We start from the raw sequence: 6000 nt of genomic DNA, 5'->3' as shown, positions 1-6000 counted from the left end.
GCTTGTACCATTTCCTTGTCATGCCATTTGGACTCACTAATGCACCCGTCACGTTTCAGAGCTTAATGAACAAAATATTGCAGCCATGGCTTCTCCAGTTTGTGTTGGTATTCTTTGATGATATACTCATTTACAGCAAGTCACTGCATGAGCATTTGAAGCATGTCAGACAAATTTTTGATGTACTAAGAGAGCACCGGTTGTTTGCCAAAGAAAACAAGTGTGTCTTCATGCAAACAGAGGTTGAGTACTTGGGACACATTGTTAGTGAAAAGGCATCCAAGCTGATCCTAAGAAAGTGCAATGTGTCCAGGAGTGGCCCACCCCCACTACCACTACCTCCTTGCATGGCTTTCTTGGCCTCTCCTCTTTTTATCAGAGATTTATTCGCCATTATGCCACAATTGCAGCCCCATTAACAGATAGGCTGAAAAAAGAGGCTTTCTTATGGGATGATTTGGCTGACCACAGTTTTTAGCAGCTGAAAGACTTTCTCACTTCAGTCCCCATCCTCATATGCCCTAACTTTTCAAAGGATTTTACCATCCAGTGTGATGCTAGTGGACGGGGTATTGGTGCAGTCTTGCTGCAAGAACACGGGGTAATAGCATTTGAGAGCCAAAAATTGGATGATAGAGAGAGAGAGTTGCATGTCTATGATCAGGAGATGTTGGCAGTCATTCATGCTATCAAAAAGTGGCATCACTACTTGTATGGAAGTAGATTTAAGGTGAAAAGTGACCATCGTGTGCTCAAATACTTCTTGACTCAGCCCAACCTCACTCCCAAACAATGTAGATGGGTGGCTACCCTACAAAACTATGACTTTGAGATTACCCACACCCGTGGCAATGACAATGTAGCGGCTGATGCACTATCTCGCATGTGGGCATGCAAGGTTTCATCCATCACTAAACTCCACCATGATCGGATTGAAGAGCTCCAAGAGGCATATTTTCTTGATGCTGAATTCAGCCCTCTTTTCCAGAAATTACAGCAAGGTGTCATGGATGACAACTCTCAATATCAGCTTCACAACAGCCTCATTTGGATCCATGGCCGTATTGTGATTCCCCATGCCTCTCCTTTCACCCAAAGGATCCTTGGAGAAATGCATTCTTCACCAACTGCTGGCCGTTTAGGGGTCTTCAAAACATATGGCCAAGTTTCAAAAAGCTTCCATTGGAAAGGCCCATGGCGGGATGTTAAAGACTTTGTGTCTAGATGTATGCCTTGTCAGCAAAATAAAGATAGCACTCTTAAACCGGGTGGATTGTTGCAGCCCTTACCTATCCGCGAAGCAAAATGGACCCACATTACCATGGATTTCATCACTGGTTTACCTACAACCAAGAAGGGTTGGGATAGCATCTATGTGGTAGCTGCCCAGCTCACTAAAGCAGCCCATTTCATCCCTACAAAATCTCAGTTTACAGCATCTCAAATTGCCACTCAGTTTATGGAGCATGTTTTTAAGTTGCATGGCTTACCCCATGTCATAGTACATGACTGGGATACCAAATTTATGAGTCAGTTTTGGCAGACAATTTTCAGCTCCATGGGACCAAATTGGCTCCGTCTATAGCCTATCATCCCCAAACGGATGGGCAGACCGAGCGAGTCAATAAGTGGCTTGAAACTTATTTGCGACATTTTTGTCATAATGTGCAGAATTCTTGGGATGTATGACTGCACTTGGCTAGATTTTCTTACAACAACTCCACTCATTCGAGCATTGGAGTCTCTCCCTTCGAAGCATTGTATGGTTATCAGGTGCCCCTTCCTACCGTGATCTTCAATGAAAAGCTCAACCCCCTTGGAAAAGAAGAGTTGGACCACATGCAAGCTTTACTTCAACAATGCAAGGTAAACCTCAAAAGGGCTCAAGAGCACATGAAGCTCCATGCTGATGCAAAAAGAATACCCCTTGACTTTCAAGAGGGTGAATTGGTACTCCTCAAGGTCCCCAAGTCCCGTTTATCTACACTAAAGGACGGGTCTTGCAACAAGTTGGCACACCGTTACTATGGGCCCTACATAATCATTAAGAAGGTCAGGAACTTAGCTTACCATCTCCAACTCCCTCCCACTACTAAGATCCATAATGTCTTCCATGTGAGCCAATTGAAACCTTTCATTGGCACTCCCAAAGATCATGTAGAGGAGCTACCCCCCATAGATGAGGAGGGCCTTATCCAGTATATTCCTGAAGCAGTCATTGGGCAACGTGAAAAGCAACTCCACATCCGTTCTATACATGAATACCTAATCAAATGGCAAGGCCTACCAATAGAGGAAGCTTCTTGGCACTGAGCATCTATCTTGGATGAATTTCCACACCTCAAGGAGGCCGTATTGGCTGGAACTTAACCATGACACTTGTTTTGGGCTGCAGTCTGCATCTGGACAGCCACCTATTTTGCACCAATTTCGGTCCTGGTCCATTTTCAGCCCCATCCCCCATACATGGACTGAAAGTACACCTCGAGAGCTCCGCGCCAACACCTCACTTGCCCCAATCAGAGTTTCCTAGAGGAAGTTATGGCTATTTTTCTCCAGCCATACTATCTGGGATAGCACACTAGTAACTCTTGGACAGCCCTCTATTTTGCAATAGTTTTGGTCCTAACCTAATTGCAGCCCTGCCCCACCCACATGGACTGAAATTACATCTCATGGGCTCCGTAACAACACCTCAATTGTCCCATTCGGAGTTTCTCACACAAAGTTATGGCTGATTTCCTACAGCACACCCTTACAGGACATGACCACATCCCTTGTTTTTTAGGACAAAAACTTTATGAGACGAGATGGTTTGTAATGAGCAGGAATCATGGGAACATGGCATGGGAACATACTAGTCACACTGACGGTATATAAGGTGTAAGAGGGTATTTTGGAGGCATCACAGAAATTATCAAGAAACTCTCTTTTCACCTTCTCAAGCTTCCATGGCTTCTTCTTTCTCTTCTTCTTCTTCCCTTTCCCGTCTTTCTCTCTCCTCTCCCTCTTCTCCTGCAGTCCTTCTCTCTCTCCTTCCCCTTAGTTAGGACAACTAGTTCTCTTTCATTACACATCTGCAATCACATTCTCCTTGCCTGGTCTATACGTGATTTCAAAGTCAAATTCTTGCAAGGTCTCAATCCATCAGCATTGTCTCATATTGAGATCTAGCTAAGTAAAAATCCACTTTAGGCTCTTATGATTAGTGACTAGAGAAAACCTATTACCAAGTAGGTAATGTCTCTATATTTTAAAGGCATGAATTACAGCAAGTAATTCTAGATCATGTGTGGCATAGTTTCTTTCGTGGATCTTTAATTTTCTTGAAGCATAGGCTACTGGATGTCCTTCTTGCATAAGCACACAAATCTTTGCAATTGGTGTTGTGGCATGCTATATGGCTACACCTGGCAAGAAGCATTTGGATGTCGTGAAGGGTATCATGAGATACCTGAAGGGCACTACAGATATATGCATATGCTATGGCAGCCAGGATATAGGAGTCGTGGGGTACATTGACTCTGATTATGCAAGACATGTAGATAGTCAGAAGTCCACTTCCGGCTATGTATTTACCTATGCTGGAGGTGTTGTTTCTTGGATGTCCAGGGTGCAGAAATGCACGGCCCTCTCTACTACAAAGTCCGAGTATGTTGCAGCCACAAAGGCTTGCAAGGATGTCATTTGGTTGAGTTGTTTGGTTGTTGATCTTGTTATTGATGCTATCCCTACACGACATTCGGATTCTATGAGTGCTATTCAGTTAGCCAAGAATCCGATCTTCCATGCGAAGACAAAACACATTGAGGTGAGGTATCACTTCATAGTAATCCTTAATCATCTGCTTATTAAGCTCTTGAAGTCTGCACAAAGCCGAATCTGATTATTATTATTCTTCCTAATAACAACTTGTGAACACCACTCTATATGTTATAGCAAAAATATCAAGCTAGCTTTTCATAAATTTTTTAACTCCTTGAATAGCCCATTCCTTAGTTTGAAAGGCATACGCCTTACTTTTTTTTGCACCTGGGCAGCTACCTTCCTTTAGGAGAATGGTATAAATAGCCATGCTAGGAGGAATAGCTCGTAGCTCAAAGCAAAGATGTCGAGGAATTCCTGAATAATCAAGGACACATAGTCTTCCCTTTCTTCCAGATTGAACACGGAACCTAATTTGAATGGTAGTGAATCATTCATCGTACCAAGATCTAACTCAATTACATCTGCATCTCATATCCTTTCATGAGCCTCTATTGGCTCATTCAAAGTTACTTGATAGATATCCTCTATAGTGGACCCCACTTTGGATTCGTCACTTGATAATGTCTCACTACTAGCTACATCCTCCAATGTATCTTTCTCTATGGAGGACAAAGGAACTCTCTCACTTTGAGGAGATTCAGGGTAGGCATCTACTACTATACGTCTAGCACCTCTACCAAGGATCAACCGACCAGCAGGTATATCAACCTAATAGTCCAGTTGTAAGATCCATGGCCTACCTAGCAATACTTGATAGCTAGGCCACCCTATGAACCTAATTACCCTGAAGTCCAAAATGGATTCCACATTGGCAACGGTCATGTGGTATTTAGTGATGCACCCTTCGGGTTATCTTAAACTATCATCAACTATTCAAAGAATCATGGAGGCATGTTTTTTATTCTAATCCTAGCCTCTCCACTAATTCCAAACACATAATGTTAACAAAGGATCCCGTATCTACAATAGCATGATCCGCTAATATGCCATCAATATATGCTGCTACCCTTAGACAATACTTTTCAGCATGCTCAAACCAATCATCTCCTACCCATGCTATGCCAAGGGCCCCACGATATACCCCGTGTGTAGAATCTTCTTATACTCTCTATGCACTCCTTGGGACAACTTAAACAACTACATGAGGTTTACATCCGACTTAACTTCAAAAGAGAACTCACTAAATCAAATTCATGATATCTAGCAATAACTCTCTTCTTTTGCTAATATGCCATCAATATATGCTGCTACCCTTAGACAATAGTTTTCAGCATGCTCAAACCAATCATCTCCTACCCATGCTATGCCAAGGGCCCCACGATATACCCCGTATGTAGAATCTTCTTATACTCTCTATGCACTCCTTGGGACAACTTAAACAACTACAGGAGGTTTACATCCGACTTAACTTCAAAAGAGAACTCACTAAATCAAATTCATGATATCTAGCAATAACTCTCTTCTTTTGCTAGATCATTCTCTCCTTTGGTCTTTGAACAAGTTTTGGTGTCTCTTTCTTGGCTTTTTCCTTCTTTTTTAGCAACACTTTATTGGGGTCAATTTTACTATCAACAGCTTTTAGAGGTCTACCTTCCATGTCAAGATTAATGACTTATGTCCCCTTATCATCTTGCTTAGGGTTTTCCTTGATAGGTTTTAACTTGTTTATCTCAACTTCTTTACCCTTTTGACCTCTTGTAATGACCTGTAAATTAGAAGTTTCAGTGCCATTGACATGTACAGCTTCAATATGGCTAACGTCATTGCCACTAAGGTACCTCCTCTACAATAGCCTTCCCTCTTTACAGTATTTGTTTCGGTCCCTCATCTTGCTAGAGATTATTTTCTTATGCTCAATGGTTGACTAGACCTGGTCATTTACTTCCTTGTTGGAGAGAGCTAATCTTACTCCAATAGGTACTAGCTAGGTGGCTAGACTTTTCACATATATCACATTTAACATTTGGACAATTCCTAGGGAAATTTTAGCCACCACGCCACTTACAATTGAATCTTGAGGGGGCACCCTCTTCAGGGTGTCGACTCCCTATCAAAATATGTTGCTTCTTAAGGAAATTGACATCAAACAATAGTTATTTTCTTATATTGTTCGGTGATCATATCAGTATAGTGCTTCATCATATCCTTAACTTTACCAAGGACATTTGAGGCACTTGACTCATAGCTACGATCGTCTACATGTCATTCCATTGGCCTAACCACTTGATTGGG

Source organism: Lygodium microphyllum, chromosome 13 (assembly GCF_053477565.2).
Source record: "Lygodium microphyllum isolate KBCC chromosome 13, Lygodium_microphyllum_v1.1.10, whole genome shotgun sequence".
Taxonomy (NCBI): domain Eukaryota; kingdom Viridiplantae; phylum Streptophyta; class Polypodiopsida; order Schizaeales; family Lygodiaceae; genus Lygodium; species Lygodium microphyllum.
The sequence above is the reverse complement of the archived record's forward strand: the minus strand, read 5'-3'. Positions refer to the sequence as shown.